At 44.2% G+C, this 17,100-nt stretch overlaps 1 protein-coding gene and 1 non-coding gene across 2 annotated transcripts in view; one reads left to right on the plus strand and one right to left on the minus strand.

Annotated features, from left to right (window-relative positions):
* Nucleotides 1–2,161: 2,161 nt before the first annotated feature.
* On the minus strand, nt 2,162–2,268 carry LOC116540494. Its single transcript, XR_004264469.1, has one exon. It is a non-coding gene; the product is annotated as a U6 spliceosomal RNA (small nuclear RNA).
* A 4,232-nt stretch (nt 2,269–6,500) lies between these two features.
* WDR33 (WD repeat domain 33) overlaps nt 6,501–17,100 on the plus strand; it is a 111,330-nt gene continuing 100,730 nt past the window's right edge. The window contains exon 1 of the mRNA XM_032263928.1: nt 6,501–6,697. The gene's annotated coding sequence lies outside the window, so the exon portion shown is untranslated. The remainder of the gene's footprint in view (nt 6,698–17,100) is intronic.

The following is a 17,100-nucleotide window of genomic DNA, read 5'->3' on the forward strand; positions in this document are numbered from 1 at the left end:
TCCTGACATCAAGTGATTTCACCCACCTCGGCCTCCCAAAGTGGTGGGATTACAGCCGTGAGCCACTGTGCCCCGCCAATTTTTGCATTTTTATTAGAGATGGGGTTTTGCCATGTTGGCCAGCTGGTCTCAAGTGACCTACCAGCCTTGCCCTCCCAAAGTGTTAGGATTACAGGCAGAGCCACCGCACCCAACCTGATTTTGTTTTAAACAGGTCATTCTGACGGCGGTGTAGAAAGCACATTGCAGGTGGGTGGGAGGGGAGACAGATGAAAGGGATCGGGGAGGATAGGTGACCATTACAACAGTAAGCAAGAATGGATTGGATTCGAGCAGGGCTCAACACATCTTTCTTTCATAAAGGGTCAGAGAATATTTCAGGCTTTGTGGGCTACCTATGGTTTCTGTCATATGCTCTTAGTCTTTTTTTTTTTTTTTTTTTTTTAATTTATTTTTGGGGATGGAAGTCTTGCTATGTCACCCAGGCTGGTGTCAAACTCTTGGACTGAAGGAATCCCTGTGCCTCAGTCGCCTGAGTAGCTGGGACTACAGCTGTAGATCACCGTGCCCACCTTCTTCTTCTTCTTTTTATAAACAGCCCTTCAAAAATGTAAAAGCCGGCCGGGCGTGGTGGCTCAAGCCTGTAATCCCAGCACTTTGGGAGGCTGAGGCGGGTGGATCACGAGGTCAAGAGATCGAGACCATCCTGGTCAACATGGTGAAACCCCGTCTCTACTAAAAATACAAAAAAATTAGCTGGGCATGGTGGCACGTGCCTGTAATCCCAGCTACTCAGGAGGCTGAGGCAGGAGAATTGCCTGAACCCGGGAGGCGGAGGTTGCGGTGAGCCGAGATCGCGCCATTGCACTCCAGCCTGGGTAACAAGAGCGAAACTCCGTCTCAAAAAAAAAAAAAAAGTAAAAGCCTTCTTAACTAGATTTCAGGCATAGTCTGTTGATATCCAGATCAGAATGATAGCAGTACAGGTGAAATGTGGTCAGGTTAGCAATTTACTTTCTTCTTTTTTTTTTTTTTTTTTGAGATGCCCAGGCAGGTGTGCAGTGGCACGATCTTGGCTCACTGCAACCTCCATCTTCCAGGTTCAAGCAATTCTCCTGCCTCAGTGTCCTGAGTAGCTGGTACTATCGGAGCACACCACCATACCCGGCTAATTTTTGTATTTTTGTAGAGACAGGGTTTGCCATGTTGGCCAGGCTGGTCTTGAACTCCTGACCTCAGGTGATCTGCCTGCCTTGACCTCCCAAAGTGCTAGGATTACAGGTATGAGCCACTGCACCCGGCCTTAGTTTCAAGACTGAACTGTATTATTAAATTTTACCAAGTAGGAACATAAAACTAGGAAAAATCAGTATCATGCAATCTGTAAGTTACAAGATGAAAATTCCAGAAAATATTTGAACCCAGGATTAGAGGACGAATTCCATTTCTAGAGATAGAAAAGTATTTAGAACACATGGGGATGAGGGTTTAATGGGAGCATTCAAGTATTCCCAAAGCCTAGGGCAAGCCCTGGGCTAGATATTTGAATTTGCCAAGTGTTCCTGGAATATAACGTCATTGTTACGGAGTCAACAAAGGCCAACCTCAGTTTACAGGTGGCAAACCCAGGACTCTGACCTGGGCCTACTGACATGGGTCCAGTATTCTTTTTTTTCTGCATCATGCTTTGCCGTCTAGATATGTAGTTGTGTATGCAGTGCTCTAATATGCATTTTTTGTTTTCTTGAAGTAGCTGAACTGCATGTTTAAAGAAACTATGTACTGCCTTCTTTGATCTTTAATTCAGACTCTTTAGTTGCTTTAGTTTGTTCTTTTCTTTTTAGAGACAGTCTTGCTCTGTCACGGAGGCTGGAGTGCAGTGGCATGATCTCGGCTGACAGCAGCCTCTGCCTCTTGGGTTCAAGTGATTCTTATTTATTTATTTATTTATTTAAGAAGAGGTTTCACCATGTTGGTCAGGCTGATCTTGAACTCCCGACCTCAGGTGATCCATCCGCCTTGGCCTTCAAAGTGCTTGGATTACAGGTGTGAGCCACCACGCCCGGCCTCAAGCGATTCTCCTGCCTCAGCTTCCGAAGTAGCTGGAACTACAGGTGCGCACCACCATGCCCAGCTAATTTTTGTATATTTTTTTCTTTTTTTAAATATGGAACGCTTCACGAATTTGCATGTCATCCTTGTGTGGGGGCCCTGCTAATCTTCTCTGTATCGTTCCAATTTTACTATACGTGCTGCCGAAGCGAGCACTAATTTTTGTATTTTTTAGTAGAGATCAAGTTTCACTATATGCTTGCCAGGCTGGTCTCAAACTCCTGACCTTAGCTGATCTGACCACCTCGGCTTCCCAAAGTGCTGAGATTACAGGCTTGAGCCACTGCACCTGGTCTAGTTTGTTTCTGATTTTTTTTTGTTGTTAGCAGGCTTGCTTTCTTTGCCTCTAGAAAGAGGGGGAGAAAGCTGTATGTATAGATGATGGGAACAGTATGCGTTGAAATAGTCTATGCTAATCCAGTGGGAGGTGGCATATTCAGCTGTATTTACATGCATAAAGAAGGCACAGGGATGGTGATTGCAGCATTATTTGTATTAGCTGGTTTTGATTTCCTGAGCTCAAGTGATCTTCCCCCATAGGCCTCCCAAAGTGCTGGGATTATAGGCATGAGCCACCTTCTTCGGCCTGAGAAGTTGTTAAAAAGAACAAAGATATGTCTACTTGTGAACTGAGAAGGAAAAGTGCCAAGATATATTGCCAAAAGAGTACAGTTTGGATAGTATCCTATTTGTGTAGGAAAATGTACTTGTTATACAATATTTTTATATATGTGTTAAGATAATAGTGGCTGGGTGCTATGGCTAATCCCAGCAATCCCAGTGCTTTGAGAGGCTGAGGTGGGAGGATCACTTAAGGAGTTCAAGCCGGGCGCAGTGGCTCAAGCCTGTAATCCCAGCACTTTGGGAGGCCGAGGCGGGTGGATCACAAGGTCAAGGGATCGAGACCATCCTGGTCAACATGGTGAAACCCCGTCTCTACTAAAAATACAAAACATTAGCTGGGCATGGTGGCGTGTGCCTGTAATCCCAGCTACTCAGGAGGCCGAGGCAGGAGAATTGCCTGAACCCAGGAGGTGGAGGTTGCAGTGAGCTGAGATTGCGCCATTGCACTCCAGCCTGGGTAACAAGAGCTAAACTCCGTCTCAAAAAAAAAAAAAAAAAAAAAAAAAAGGAGTTCAAGATCACCTAGGCAACATAGTGAGACCTCATCTCTACAAAAAAATTGAGAATATTAACCAGGTGTGGTGGCACACCCCTGTAGTACCAGCTATTTGGAAGGCTCAAATGGGAGGATCACTTGAGGCCAAGAGTTCAAAGCCAGCCTGGGCAATGTAGGGAGACGCTGTGTCCCTGAGGATGTAACCGGTAAAAATTTTATTTTATTTATTTAGAGATGGAGTCTTGCCCTGTTGCCCAGGCTGGAGTAAAGTGACACCATCTTGGCTCACTGCAACCTCCTGGGTTCAAACGATTCTCCTGCCTCAGCCACCTGAATAGCTCAGATTACAGGCGGATGCCACCACCCCCAGCTAATTTTTTTTCTTGCATTTTTTGTAGAGATGGGTTTTCACGATGATGACTAGGTTGGTCTCAAAATCCTGACCTCAGGTGATCCACCCACCTTGGCCTCCCAGCCACCGTGCCTGGACAACAGGTAACGATTTAAAAAAATTAATCAAAATAAACAAATTTAAAAATTCTTTAATGTCACCTAATACCCACCCAGTCTATGCTCAGATGTCTATATTTTCTCAAAAATGTCTTTTTCCCCCCAGTTTCCTCAATCAGGATCCAAACATGGAATACACATTGCATTTGGTTGATATGCCTCTTTTTTTTTAAGTTTTTTTTAAAGATGGGGTTTCACCATGTTGGTCAGGCTGGTCTTGAACTCCCAAACTCAGGTGATCCACCCACCTTGGCCTCCAAAGTGCTTGGATTACAGGCGTGAGCCACCACGCCCGGCCTGATATGCCTCTTAATCCTCTAACCTTTAACAGATAATTTCTAACAGTTTCTTTCCTCCATTTTTTAATCATTTTTTTGGAAAAAAATGTAAAATTTTCTGAAATATAGATTACGGCTGATTGCATCCTTGCAGTATATTTAACAGGTTCATCTGTCTCCTGGTCAATTTTTTTTTTTTTTTTTTTTTGAGATGGAGTTTCGCTCTTGTTACCCAGGCTGGAGTGCAATGGAGCGATCTAGGCTCACCGCAACCTCTGCCTCCTGGGTTCAGGCAATTCTCCTGCCTCAACCTCCTAAGTAGTTGGGATTACAGGCACGTGCCACCACGCCCAGCTAATTTTTTGTATTTTTAGTGGAGATGTGGTTTCACCATGTTGACCAGGATGGTCTCGATCTCTTGACCTCGTGATCCACCCGCCTCGGCCTCCCAAAGTGCTGGGATTACAGGCTTGAGCCACCGTGCCCGGCCTCTCCTGGTCAATTTTAAAAACAATTTTCTAGGAAGAGGCCCATGAGGTTACAGGTGTGACAGATTTTTGCCCTTGATTAGACTGCTCCTCCAATTCACATTTTAAAGATTTTCACGGGACAGGACACTGCCTGAACGCCTCCTCTACCACTCCCAGCTATAATTTCTAGGAAGTGACCACTTGTTTGTCTTCTCTGTCTAACCGTCAAACCCAATTTATGAGTGGGCTTCTTAGGGTTACGTTCCTGACCCCATTCCTTATCTTCAGGCCATGAGAATCCTATTTTCTATCCTGGCATTCCTGCCGTGCCCTCAGGGTGTCTGTGGATTCCTTCCATCCTATCCTAAACTCATCACATGGAACTGGAATTGTCTGGCTTCCTTACATATTTCTAGGCACATATCAAAATAAGATTATAGGGGTTGGGCCCACTGGCTTACACCTATAATTCCAGCACTTTGGAAGGCTGAGGCAGGAGGATTGCTTGAACCCAGGAGTCTGAGAACATAAAATTAGCTGGCTATGGGTGTCCTGGCAGAGAGCATTCGTTCGAGCCACTAGGGAGGCTAAGGTGAGAGCATCACTTGAGCCTGGGAGGTTGAGGCTGCAGTGAATTATTATCACCAACAGAGAGACCTTGTCTCAAAACAAAGAAAAAATGTATGATTGTAAACATTTCTGATATCATTACAATAAGATTATAAATATTTCTGATATCATCATTACAATGGTTAGGTAATGGCACATCCATAGAGTATCACGTAGTATCTAGATACTGTGTAATGTGTGCATGATACTTTACGTATGGCTGTGCCATTCCTTAATTACTTAATCACTGTCGGCTACTGTGTTTCTTTCTTTTTTTGGGGGGGGGGCTATCATTAATGCCTCAAAGATTAGTACAAAAATCTTGTTCACACTTCTGAGGCTATCCTTAGAATAGATTTTTGGAAGGGGATTATGGAGTCAAAAGTAGGCCGCCTTTGAGACAGGCTCTTGTTCTGTTGCCGAGATGGAAGTGCAGTGGCGCGATCTTGGCTCACTGTAGTGTTCAACTCCTGGGCTCAAATGATCTTCCCACCTCAGCCTCCTAAAGTACCTGGGATCACAGGAACGCGCCACCATGCGTAAAGATGGGGTCTCACCACGTTGCCAGGCTGGTACGATTCTTGATTCATACTGGGGAACAACTTGTTTTGCAGTTCTATTTTGAACGTCATAAAAATGGAATCATACAGCGTCCTCCTCTTTGTGCCTGAGTTAACATTATCTGATATTCATTCAGGCTGTTGCATTTATCCGTAAACTACTATTGCTCTGAGAAATCCACTGTATGACTGTAACACAATTTAGCCACTCAACTGCTGATGGACATTTGGTTTACCAGTTTTTTATTACTACAAATAATCGTGGTATGGACATTCTTGCGCATGCCTATGGTGGGCGTATACACTCATTCCTCTTGAAGTGAAATTTCTGGGTCACAAGGTAGGCGTACACTTAGCTATCGCAGAAAATGAAGCGGTTTTCCAAAGTGGCTGCACCGTGGGGCTGTTTTTCTATCTTGGTTGCTCGACTTTAAGCGACACGTAATCTAGAGGCACAACTGGCTCGGGTAAGGCGTGGAGCCTGACTGTGCGCCGGGCTTTGCCAGGGCGGCCACCAGCTTGACGGGTGAACAGATTCAGCAACGTCACACGGTGGCTTCCCACACATCCACTCTCGGTGGGCTCGGTCCAGCGGCCCGCTGTCTCTGCCGCACCGGCCCCGAACAAACATACTCATTCACATTTTGGAAAACCGGGTGTTTTTCAGAGCATCCAGGTTAGCTCACACTGTAAAAAAAAAAAAAGCAGCACTGCGAAATGCGGTCGGTTTCTTCATCCGGGAGGCTCCGGAACAAAGGAAGCGCTGGGCAGGGTCTCAGGGCCCGGCCCCTTACCTCAGCACAGGCGCAGATCGACTCTCACCGAGACCGGCGGCCAGGCGCGAGTGACGTAGCAGCGTCCGCCAGTGCGTGATGACTCCAGAGCGTGCGTTCGGTGGCTCCTAGGGGAAGATGGCGGCTGCTCCTTTGGAGGAGCGGGATTGAGAGGAACGAAGAGGGGAGACCAAACAGAAGAGACATTCCGGGCTCTGAAGACTAAGCTGCGCTGGCCGTTAGGAGCTCTGCTCTACGCCAGACGGTGAGTCTGGCGGCGACACGGGACTGCTCGCCGGCAGCAGGCAGTGGCACTCTCCGCCATTTTCAGGCTCGGCCGTTGCGTGCTTTGGGGGCCTGGACCGGCGCCTGGGTACAGTTTGGAGGAGCTGGGAGGATTGACCTCGGGGAGGCTCGTCGAGGCAGATTCGAGCTTTATGGGAGGGGGCTGGAGGCTTGAGGCCAACCGGGAAAGGCGGGCATGGTAGAACTAAGGCCCTAACTGGGAGCGGTGGCGACGAGAAGACGTAAGTCAGGCCACGGTTAAGACGTGAAGTTTGGAGGGAAACGCATTTTAACTGAGGTTTAGGGCGGGAGCGGAAGGAGGTGGGCCGAGTTGAAGCGGTTCGTTGAAAGGGTCACGGGAAGTTAACGTGCAACCTGCAAAACAGGTGAGGGTTAGCCTTCATGTTATTGTGGCTTGAAATCGGTGTTAAGAATAAAGGTACAGCTTGACAGGCAAAGCCCTGCTCTTTTGGAATAAATTTGTTTGGTTTGTGCTAGATCACTATCTCCAATTTTAAGTTGTCTTCTGGCTACTAAATAGTGAGGATCTTAGAAAGCATGCCTTTTAAAAGGAAATGACAATGAATGTTTGTACTTGGTTGTAACCATTGTGATTAGTGGCCCCTTCCGGAGTGAAGAGGAGGAGGAGGGGGCGGCGGCTGGTCGGTAGGGAATTCCGTAATTGGATCTATTTAAATCAAATCAGAAAAATATGGGCTACTCGTAGAAAGCCTGTCAAGAATGTTTTAAAGTAGTTTCTCCACACATGACCTTAAGTTGACTGTTGAGGGACTTTGGAAGATATTAGAATATGAACAGAAAGCCTGTACTGCAAGGAACAACTCCGGGGAGCGTAGAGTTGACTTTTAAGTACACTCTGGAGATCTAAAGTGCGCAATATTTTTTTTTCCCCCTGAACGTGGTGCAGTGGTAAATCTACTTAATTCAAACAAAACTTCTAGTGACAGTTGAAACATGCTAGTTGTTCCTCTTGTGGCATTTTTCCTCACCTTAATTGCATTTGACCCATTTTTTTCTTATTACTGTAAGATAACTTTTGCACTTTTTGTCTCCTTGACCAGAAAAAGGTAAAATATTGTATGTTTTGAGTTTTTTTTCTGAGACTTGACCTTACATATGTAGCCTGTTTTCCTGAAACTTGGGGATACATTTTAACTTGTCTTTCCTGTACTCCTGGGAAGAATTTTTGTTAGAAAGCTGGCTTATGGGCTGGTCCAAGTGCAGTGGTGTTTACAACTAATTGATCACAACCAGTTACAGATTTCTTTGTCCCCTCTCCACTCCCACTGCTTCACTTGACTAGCCTTAAAAAAAAAAAAAAAAAAAGAAATTTGCCTTATGGCCGGGCGCGGTGGCTCACGCCTGTAATCCCAGCACTTTGGGAGGCCAAGGCGGGCCAATCACCTGAGGTCAGGAGTTCGAGACCAGCCTGACCAACATGGCGACCTTTTGTAATTTTTGTAGAAACACAAAAATTAGCAGAGCGTGGTGGTGGGCACCTGTGATCCCAAACTACTGGGGAGGCTGAGGCAGGAGACTCGCTTGAACCTGGGAGGTGGAGGTTGCAGTGAGCCAAGGTAGCGCCATTGCTCTGCAGCCTGGACAGAGCGGGACTCCGTCTCAAAAAAAAAAAAAAATTGGCTTGTATCACAATGCTTTAGGCAAAAATAAATCTTTATGAAGCTGATGGCCTAAGTTGCATTATTTTCTTTGGTTGGTGAAAAAATACTAAAACAATGGATTTTGCCATCACGGTTTTATATTGACGTAATATAAATTATATTTTTACTAAGCACTTAAGATATTTAATTTTATTTTTGCTAAGCACTTAAGATATTTATTCAGAGCTCTCTTTGCTAAGTAATAAGTCTATATATTTTTCCATTACTTTGCGGGGGGAATGTTATTTGATTATGGCTGAAGTTTGAACTTATTTCAGAATAGGAAAGTAAGGTTACAGTAGAGCTTTACGGTTATGATAAAGATATTAGTGAAAAAGTGTCATTTATAGATGGGTTTTCGCCGGGTGCGGTGGCTCACGCCTGTAATCCTAGCACTTTTGGGAGGCTGAGGTGGGTGGATTACCTGAGGTCAGGAGTTCGAGACCAGCCTGGCCATCATGGTGAAACCCCATCTTTAAAAAAAAAAAAAAAAGTGTTTTCTAGTTCTTTTGAAATTGGCAAAAAATTTAGAATTTTACAAGTGTATTTTACTACAGTATTATTTAAAGTCTATAAATTACCAAAGTATGTTTAATTGTCATAAACTGGTAAGTTGTTTAAGCATGGATTCCAGATTGTACTAGGTTTTTACAAAACATTATTCCAAGAATTTTATTTCTGTTGAAACTTGTTGGTAAGAGATGTTAACTGTTTTGTTGGGATGATGCAAGTTTCTCTGTTGCTACAATGTCTTGCAAGCTAGCTGTCTGACCCTAGGTTTTTTTGTTTGTTTTTGAGGCAGGGTCTAGTTCTGTCAACTTTGCTGGAGTGGTGTGGTGAGATCTCGGCTCACTGACATCCCGACTTCGCAGCTGGAGTTATTCTCCCTCCTCGGCCTCCCTAGCGGCTAGGCCGAGACATGGCCATCATTTCTGGCTATACTGTATTTTTTTTGTGGGGAGTGGTCCTGAGCGTGAACTCCTGGGCTCAAGTGATCTGCCTGCCTCTGCCTCCCAAAATGTTGGGACTGCAGGAGTGAGCCATCACGCCCGACCAAATGACTATAGTTTTAATACTTAAAAGTATTTTTTCTCTAGCAGTGATTTAGGTTCAAAGCTTTTCTGTGTGAAAATGATCTTTCTTTTCTTTTCTTCTTTTCCTTTCTTTCTTGACTCAGTGTTGCTCTGTCACCCAGGCTAGAGTACAGTGGTGCAGTCTCGGCTCATTGCAACTGGCTTGAAGGGATTCTCCTGTCTCTGCCTCCCGAGTAGCTGGGACTACAGGCATGCGCCACCACACCTGCCTAAATTTTGTGTTTTTTAGTAGAGAAAAACTACTAAAACTTTCACCATGTTGGCTAGGCTGGTCTCAAACTCCTGACCTCAAGTGACCCACCTGCCTGGGCCCCCCATAGTGTTGGGTTTAGAAGCATGAGCCACCTTGCTTGGCTGAAAATGATTTTTCTTCAGTAACATTTATCTCCCCATTTCAAACCATTTACATTAGTCCTAGAGACTGAAGCTCTTCTGTGTATTAGAAAATCTGAGCAGTACTATTCTCGTCCTGTTTGGCTCTTAAACATTTTACTAATTTTCTGGTAGTGACTTGACTTTCTAAAGTTGTGTTGCACCTTATACTCATGATTAATGTGCTTATAAATTCCCAGAGCTAGGTAGTATTGGAAAGGTCATGCATGAGTTTCAGCAGCAGATGAACCTAGGTTTGAACGCCAGGCTCAGCATTAACTACCTTTTTTATATGGGGTCAGTTAATTAAACTCTAAACTTCAGTTTCTTTATGTATAAGAATGTTAACTATAAAACCTAAAGGTAAAAATGCCTCATATATAGTAGGTAATCCTAAAGTGTTAACATTTTTTTTTTCCTTTCTGTGACTGGAATTTAAATGGTGACATCATTTTTCAGTTTTTTTGTTTTTCGCTCTTGTTGCCCAGGTTGGAGTGCAATGGCGCAATCTTGGGTCACCACAGCCGCCTCCTCAGTTCAAGTGATTCTCCTTTCTCAGTGTCCTGAGTAGCTGGGATTACAGGCATGCACCGCTACGCCCTGCTAATTTTGTATTTTTAGTAGATATGGGGTTGGCATGTTGGTCAGTCTGGTCTTGAACTTCCGACTTCACGTGATCCACCTGCCTCGGCCTCCCATAGTGCTGGGATCAGAGGCATGAGCCACTGCGCCCAGCCCATTTTCAATTTTTAAACATTAATTCAAATATCTTCGTTGATATTTACTGACAGTCTCATTCCTCTGGTATATTAATCACTCCTTTCTCTGTTATTAAAGCATTTTGTGTATATCTTTTTTTTTTTTTTGAGACGGAGTTTCGCTCTTATTACCCAGGCTGGAGTGCAATGGCGCAATCTCGGCTCACCGCAACCTCCGCCTCCTGGGTTCAGGCAATTCTCCTGCCTCAGCCTCCTGAGTAGCTGGGATTACAGGCACGCACCGCCATGCCCAGCTAATTTTTTGTATTTTTAGTAGAGACGGGGTTTCACCATGTTGACCAGGATGGTCTCGATCTCTTGACCTCGTGATCCACCCGCCTCGGCCTCCCAAAGTGCTGGGATTACAGGCTTGAGCCACCGCGCCCGGCTTTGTGTATATCTTTAACTATACCTTCTCCACTTTGTGAGCACTTTAATTTTTAGTTTGTTTTCTGAGACAGGGTCTCATATGTCACCCAGGTGGGAATACAGTGGCATGATCACAGCTTACTGCAGCCTCTAACTCCTGGGCTCAAGTGATCCTCCCGCTTCAGCCTTCCAAAGTATTGGGATTATACTCATGAGCCACTCTCCCCAGCTCTTTGTGAGCACTTTGAAGACACACTATAGTATTTTATATTTTTGTATTCCTAAAACCTAAGCATTATACAAATTGAAGAATGAATGAATTTTCTACGAAAATTCCCCTCATAACTACTGGGATCCATATTTCAATACAGACCTAGTTTATTTCTGATCTTTGGTTATTGCTTATGAATTTTTTGCCTGGATTCTCTTCTTCCTTTCACACTGTTCAGATTCTGTTCATTCCTCAAAATCCAGCTAAATCTAATTAATGAGGTCTTCAGTGACTCTCATTTATTCATAACTTGTTTACCTAGTTAGTCTGGTGTCTATGTGATTGACTTCTGCTGTTACTTCGTGTCCCATTAGTACCTGCCTCTATGCTAGGGAGGCATTTTAGCAAATCCTTGAGTGGGATGATAAATGCAGAACTGTGCTTTAGGTTGTTTGTTGTGATGGGCACCTGCTGTCTACTCTGTTTGCTGCTCAACTTAGTAAGTTGAGGAGCAATTTTCCTGTTTTGGTATATGGAATATTCTGGTAACTTTTTTGCAACTTTATATAGGAAATTTCAAGCTGGGTGCAGTGGCTCACGCCCGTAATCCCAGCACTTTGGGAGGCTGAGGTGGGTGGATCACCTGAGGTCAGGAGTTCAAGACCAGCCTGACCAACATGGTGAAACCCCGTCTCTACTAAACACAGAAAAACTTAGCCAGGCTTGGTGGCACATGCCTGTAATCTCGGCTACTTGGGAGCTGAGGCAGGAAAATTGCTTGAACCCTGGAGCTGGAGATTGCAGTGAGCTGAGATTGCTTGTTGCACTCCAACCTGGGCAAACAAGAGTGAAACACTGTCTAAAAAGAAAAAAAAGAAATTTCAAACATGCGGAAAAGGTGAAAGAATAATATGGTGAACACCCATAATGAACCCTCTGTTTGGATTTGACGGTTAACCAACATTTAGCCATTTTGCTTTAACACTACATCCTCCCCTCCTTGAATGATTTGAAATTAAATTGCAGATATACTGCTTCTCCCCTTAATACCTCAGGATGCATCTGGTTTAAATAATGCTTTTCCTACACTTTTCTGCATTTTTATTTCAAGCCAGTCTCCAGCTAAAAACGTACAAAATCGTTATCATACCTGAGACAATTTGCATGAAATCTTTAGCATTATCTTTCTTTTTTCCCCAAATGAGTTGGTGTAATTCTATTTTTTTTGTTGCCCTGTCCCACAGTTGTTGAAGGAGTTGGTTTAATTCTAGTTTATATGGAGTTTAGAGTAGAACAAAGACCAAAGAGCAGTCTCTGGCCAGATTCTGGGCTGGTTTTACTTTAAATTCACAGCTAAGGTAGGAATGGCTGAGTGAATACAATTAAAGAGAGACTGGGCGCGGTGGCTCATGCCTGTATTTCCAGCACTTCGGAAGGCGGAGGCAGGCAGATCACCTGAGGTCAGGAGTTTGAGACCAGCTTGGCCAACATGGCAAAACCTTGTCTCTACTGAAAATACAAAAATGAGCTGGGTGTGGTGGCGTGTACCTGTAGTCCCAGCTACTTGGGAGGCTGAGGCACAAGAATCACTTGAACCCAGGAGTCAGAGGTTGCGGTCAGCTGAAATTGTACCACTGCACTCCAGCTTGGGTGACAGAGTGAGACCGTGTTTTTTTCTTATTTATTTATTTATTTATTTAGAGACGGGATTTCACCATGTTGATCAGTCTGGTCTTGAACTCCCGACCTCAGGTGATCCGCCCGCCTTGGCCTCCAGAGTGCTTGGATTACAGGCATGAGCCACCACGCCCGGCCTTAGACTGTCTTAAAAGAAAAAAAAAAAAGGTGGGGTCGTGGGGTCACAAAAAAAAAAAAAAAGCCAAAGAGATGATGAGCCACTGTAAGCTGTTTATTTTATTAATATTTTTCATTGTTAAAAATTTAAAAATTTTTTATTTTGAGACAGGGTCTTATTCTGTTATCCAGGTTGGAGTGCAGTGGTGCAATCACGGCTCACTGCAGCCTCAACCTCCCAGCTCAAGCAGTCTGCCTGCCTTGGCCTAGGATTACAGGTGTGAGCCACCATTCCTGCCTTTTTTTTTTTTTTTTTTAAACAAAAGTTTATTTTAAAATGTACAACAGGATCAGCTTCAGGACAACACTTCATTTCACCTATGGGGGCAAAAGATATTATGGCAGGGAATGCAGATGTTTAAATACAAATGAAATCAAGGGTCACCATCGTTTCAGGCACAAGGCACAGCTTGCTTTTTGCCAGATTTTTAAATTCCACCTGTGACTAGAGCCCCTTTCTGGAAGCTTTCACTTTTAGCTCCTTGTGTTTCTTCTGTTCTTCTTCTTGTTTGTGCTTGAAAGCTTTATTCATTATCTCAGCTTGCTTTTTGGGCTGTTTCAGGGGGTTCTTCTTGCCACCTTTGAGGCTGGACCTGGCACCTGCTGCCCCTTCCTGACTCTGCCACCACAAATGGCTAGCCTCATCTTTTTAAAGAATATTCCATATTTTGGAATTTCTTATTGTATGCTTAAAATGTCATGCTATTTCTTTTCTCAATTCCTTTTGGTAGAAAATGTTGTTTATAAACCAGAACTTGGGCTGGGCGTGGTTACCTACACCTGTTATCCCAGCACTTGGGAGGCTGAGGAGGGCGGATCACCTGAGGTTAGGGGTTTGAGACCAGCCTGGCCAATGTGGTGAAACCCGTCTCTACTAAAAATACAAAAAGGTGACATGCACCTGTAATCCCAGCTACTCAGGAGGCTGAGGCAGCAGAGTTGTTTGAACCTGGGAGGCGGCGGTTGCAGTTAGCTGAGATCTGAGATCGCGCCATTGCACTCCATCCAGCCTGGGCAACTCTATCTCAAAAACAGCAGCAACAACAAAAAACAACAACAAAAAAAATAGGATCTGGATGCTCAGTGGTATAGGCATTTGTTTGTAGGCCCTTTTCAGTGGACAGAGCTAGAAAACATGATTTAAAAAATCATCAGTTTGCCGGGTGCAGTGGTTCACGCCTGTAATCCCAGCACTTTGGGAGGCTGGGGCAGGTGGATCACGAGGTCAGGAGTTCAAGACCAGCCTGGCCAACATGGTAAAACCTCATCCCTATTAAAAACTACAAAAATTAGCCAGGCGCGGTGGCAGGCGCCTGTAATCCCAGCTACTCAGGAGGCTGAGGCAGGAGAATCGCTTGAACTCGGACGGCAGAGGTTGCAGTGAGTCGAGATGGCATGACTATACTCCGGCCTGGGCGACAGAGTAAGACTCCATCTCAAAACAAAAAAATCAGCTTACATTGGTATTTTGTTGTTGTTGTTGTTAGCTCATGCCTTTTATTAACTCATACAGCTACTTTTCTTCTGGTTTGTTGAATCAATAAATCAGACAACATTTGCCACAATAATGTCTGTCAAAGTGGCTTGCCATAAACCCTCCGCACCACATTCATCAGAAGGGCACTCTCGATGAAGGGGACTGATTTTTGCCATTCTCATCTACCTTGTAATAGTTTAGGACAGCCAGTGTAACCTTCTTTCTCTTGTGCATATTCTTCTTGGAAGTGGTAGACTTCTTCCTTTTCTTGGCACCACCACGAAGTCTCGATGCAAGATGAAAAGTAGACTCCTTTTGAATGTTTTGTCAGGCAGAGTATGTCCATCTTCCAGTTGCTTGCCAGCAAAGGTCAGTCTTTGCTGATCAGGAGGAATTCCTTCCTTATTCTTGATCTTGTTCTTAATGTTTTCTTTCTTTCTTTCTTTCTTTCTTTCTTTCTTTCTTTCTTTCTTTCTTCCTTTCTTTCCTTTCTTTCCTTTCTTTCCTTTCTTTCCTTTCTTTCCTTTCTTTCTTTCCTTTCTTTCTTTCCTTTCTTTCTTTCCTTTCTTTCTTTTTTTTGATACGGAGTCTTGCTCTGTTGCTAGGCTGGAGTGCAGCGGTGCAATCTCGGCTCACTGCAACCTCCGCCTCCTGGGTTCAAGCAGTTCTACCGTTTCAGCCTCCCGCGTAACTGGGACCACAGGCGCGTGCCACCACACCCGGCTATTTTTTTGTATTTTTTGTGGAGACGGTTTCACCGTGGCCAGGATGGTCTCGATCTCTTGACCTTGTGATCCATCCACCTCAGCCTCCCAAAGTGCTGGGATTACAGGCGTAAACCACTGCACCTGGCCTGTTCTTTACGTTTTCTGTTGTATCCGAGGGTTCAACCTCGAGAGTGATGGTCTTCCCCTTAAGGGTTTTCTCAATAATCTGCATTTTGGTGGCGGTTCCACCACAGGTGGAAAATCGAAAAGGAAGCAGTATTTTATTTATTTTTGAGACAGTCTCCCTCTGTCACCCAGGCTAGAGTGCAATTGTGCAGTCTTGGCTCACTGTAACCTCCGCCTCCTGGGTTTAAGCAGTTCTTCTGCCTCAGTCTCCCGAGAAGTTGGGATTACAGGCCTCTGGCTAATTTTTGTATTTTTAGTAGAGATGGGGTTTTATCTTGCTGGCCAGGCTGGTCTTGAACTCCTGGTCTTAAGTGATCCACCCACTTTGGCCTCCCAAAGTGTTGGGATTACAGACATGAGTCACTGTGCCTGGCCTACATTGTTATTTTAAATTCTAAATCAAAGTTAACATTATGGGCATTTCCTAGACATAAAACAGATTTAGATTTTTAATTTTAATTTTAATTGTTTGAGATGGAGTTTTGCTCTTGTTGCCCAGGTTGGAGTGCAATGGCACGATCTTGGCTCACTGCAACTTCTGCCCCTGGGGTTCAAGCAATTCTCCTGCCTCAGCCTCCCAAGTAGCTGGGATTATAGGAATGTGCCACCGTGCTTGGCTGATTTTGTATTTTTAGTAGAAATGGTGTTTCAACATGTTGGTCAGGCTGGTTTCGAACTCCTGACCTCAGGTGATCTGCCTACCTCAGCCTCCCAAAGTGATGGGATTACAGGTGTGAGCCACTGTGCCCCACCAGATTCATATTTATAATGCCAATATTTTACTAACAATAATCCTACCAAGTGTCGTCTTTTTTTTTTTTCAGTGCTTTTTTTTTTTTTTTTTTTTGAGACGGAGTTTCACTCTTGTTGGCCAGGCTGGAGTGCAATGGCGGGATCTTGGCTCACCGCAACCTCCGCCTCCTGGGTTCAGGCAATTCTCCTGCCTCAGCCTCCTGAGTAGCTGGGATTACAGGCATGCGCCACCATGCCCAGCTGATTTTTTGTATTTTTAGTAGAGACGGGGTTTCACCATGTTGACCAGGATGGTCTCAATCTCTTGACCTCGTGATCCACCTGCCTCGGCCTCCCAAAGTTCGGTGCTTTTTTTTCTTAGGTTATATTGCATTAAAGATGAACTGTTCAAAAGTTACTGGAAGTAACATGTTTCTGCTTATTTGTTGAATTTGTTTATTTTGATTATCAATTTTAACAGTTTTTGTTTGTATTCATTATTAGGGTTTGCTTTTCTTCCCTCTTAATTTAGTTTTTTTTGTTGTTTGTTTTTTGTTTTTGAGACAAATCTGTTATCCAGGCTAGAGTACAGTGGAGTATAGTGGTGCAGACTCAGCTCCCTGTAGCCTCAACCTCCCAGGTTTGGGTGATCCTCCTACCTCAGCCACCCAAGTAGCTGGAACTACAGGTGTGTACCACTACACCTGACTAATTTTTTGTATATTTTGGTATAGACTGGGTTTTGCCATGTTACCCAGTCTGGGCTCAAACTTTTAGGCTCAACAGATCCTCCCTCCTCAGCCTCTCAAAATGCTAGGATTACAAGGCCTGAGCCACTGCACCCAGCCATAATTGAGTTTTTAAAAATATGTTATTTACATGGTTTAAAATTTACTTAAAATTTTTTTTTTTTTTTTTTTTTTTTTTTTTTTTTTTTTTTT

The sequence above is a fragment of the Sapajus apella genome, unplaced genomic scaffold, assembly GCF_009761245.1.
Source record: "Sapajus apella isolate SASKATOON/1434 unplaced genomic scaffold, GSC_monkey_1.0 scaffold140, whole genome shotgun sequence".
In the NCBI taxonomy this organism is placed as follows: domain Eukaryota; kingdom Metazoa; phylum Chordata; class Mammalia; order Primates; family Cebidae; genus Sapajus; species Sapajus apella.